The 2,500-nt window shown below is 45.1% G+C and overlaps 1 protein-coding gene across 1 annotated transcript in view; it reads left to right on the forward strand.

Annotated features, from left to right (window-relative positions):
- The window catches only part of flncb (filamin C, gamma b (actin binding protein 280)), a gene marked incomplete at its 3' end in the record, with an annotated part of 81,225 nt that overhangs the window by 812 nt on the left and 77,913 nt on the right, over positions 1–2,500 (forward strand).

Genomic DNA, 2,500 nt, shown 5'->3' on the forward strand with positions numbered 1-2,500 from the left:
GTGCGTAAAATGGGCAGATGCGGCAAGGATGCGCTAATCAAGGAATTTCCCAGATGCGGATTGCCCGACAAAGGCTGCTTTCAGCTGGACCCGGGAGATAGAGAAACTCTGGCTGCGGTGTATGTATGCCTCTGGATACGTGTGTGCGTGTCTGTGTGCGTGTGCGTGTTAATATGTTAGTTACTATGTAACTATGTAACTAATGCACGTTACCCATTAGAATTGATCCTACCAATAGAGACTAGACTCTGGTCGAACCAACTCGGGTTTTGATGGAAAGCTGTAGGCTATGAGTCGCTTAGAGGTCTTTCAAGGAAATACTAGTTTCTGCTGCATGTTTTATGAATGGGCATGGGCAGAGAGAGGAAGGTTCGGCAGATGCACTGTTTCGGAGTGTTCCTATTGGTTGCGAGGCTCCATCTTCAAGCCAATCGATGCTGTTTAGCCCCACAATCCAAAACAAGCAGGCCAGGAAAGGCAACACTCCAAAACATCAATAACAAACACAAGAACACCTTGTTTTTACCCTTTTAGTTTTCGTTGAAGCAGTTTCATTTTGCAAGGCAAGGCACGTTTATTTATATAGCACATTTCATACAACAGGGGCAATTAATTCAACGTGCTCTACATACATTATTTAAAAATACAGCAAGAGCAGCATAGTAAGAAAATAAAAGTTACAATGAATAAAAGCAAATATAAGAAGTAAATAGATAAAAACATTTAATAAGACAATAGTAATAAAAAAGACATTGGTAGAAGTGTTTGTGTTTAATCATAACTGCTGCAAAACATGAAGGTTTTTAGCTTAGATTTAAATACTTTAAGGGTTTGGGCCTGTTTGATTTCTTCAGGGAGTTTGTTCCAGGAGCATGCAGCAGCGTGACTGAAAGCTGCTGCACTGTGCTTTGTTTTTACTCTTGGAATTATTAGCTGATTAGCCTCAGCTGACCTTAGGGACATTGCGGGAATATAGGGTGGGAGGAGATCTGATATGTATTTTGGTCCAAGACCATTTTGTGATTTGTATGTAATTAGGAGGACTTTGAATTCAATTCTCTGAGAGACTGGTAGCCAGTGCAGGGATCTCAGGATTGGTCTATGTAATGTGTTCAACATTGTGTTTATGTTAGGGCTTAGCAATTGTTGGCGAAGTTGGCACACACACTACGGCTGTTGTTGTTGTTGTTGGGCGTTAGGTGTGTTTCTATTTGTGTTTATGTTAGGTCTGTCTTGTGTGAAGGTGTAAAGACCGTCAGCAAAGACCTGAGGACACTTGTTAAGACTTGTTAAGTAAATGTGTGTTTGTAGGCTACGTGTGTGTGTGTGTGTGTGTGTGTGTGTGTGTGTGTGTTTGTAGGCTGCGTGTGTGTGTGCGTGTGTGTTTGAAAGGTGTGTGTGTGTTTGAAAGGCAGGGGTATTGCTAGATAAAGTAGGCAGTAGTAATATTATATATAATAATATTATATATATATAGGCCTATATTTTTTACCAGTTACAGTGATATTGTATAGCCTGTTGCAGTGTCTTATTAGTGTAAGTTGTTCACTACACTTGAAACCTCAGTGGAGTGTTGGAGGCCTCTGTGGGCCATAGCTCATAATAACATCACTAAATTAATATTCCATAAAAATACTCAAAAGAAAAAAGAACCCCTTTTAGCATGACTTGAGAATGACTCCACGTTCTACAGTGTCTCACTAATGAGAGGGTTTAGAGCAGTGGCCTCACACACACACACACACACACACACACACACACACACACACACACACACACACACACAGAGTCACATGCTTGTCCCTAAGCGCTGATCTTAGCTGATCTTTCCCAACCGGGGTTGAAACCAAAACTATCATCACCGTGGTGGAGAACTGACCCTGGGCCAGCTCTGGGAGATTACTCTCCCTGGCGGGTCAGGACTACCCAGGGTGCATTGCGGCGGGGGAAAGTGGGTCAGCAGACAAGCTGGGGGAGGCGGGGCCAGTCGGGTGAGTGAGTGAGTGAGTGACATTGGTGATAAGGCACGGATCTTTCTAGAAGGGCACCTGCCATGGCTCTCCCAGTGTGGAGTGGAGGGAAGTGTCTGGTAACTGGAGAACTGGAGCGCACACACACACACACACACACACACACACACACACACACACACACACACACACATCCAGTGGAACTAGGAATGAAAACTCCAGAGAGAGAGAGAGAGATAGAGTCGCTTCCGTTCGCCCGCTCTGCCACAGGAAATTCAGACGTGTGTTTCCATGTGCTGTGCATCTCTTATTACCCCCCCACCACCCCCCCTCCCCAAGCCATACTGTCTTACAAGAGATCCCCCCACCCAGTCACGCGCACACACACACACACACACACACACACACACACACATGTTTGTGTACATGGCTCTGTGCTTGGGGACCTGTCTGGCTGCATACAGCAGTGTTCTGGTTGTTTGGCTGTTTGGATGTTTAGGGGGGGGGGGGGGCGCAGGGCCAGGGAGTGA

This window comes from Nansenia antarctica, assembly GCF_963989245.1.
Source record: "Nansenia antarctica genome assembly, chromosome: 8".
Lineage (NCBI taxonomy): Eukaryota > Metazoa > Chordata > Actinopteri > Argentiniformes > Microstomatidae > Nansenia > Nansenia antarctica.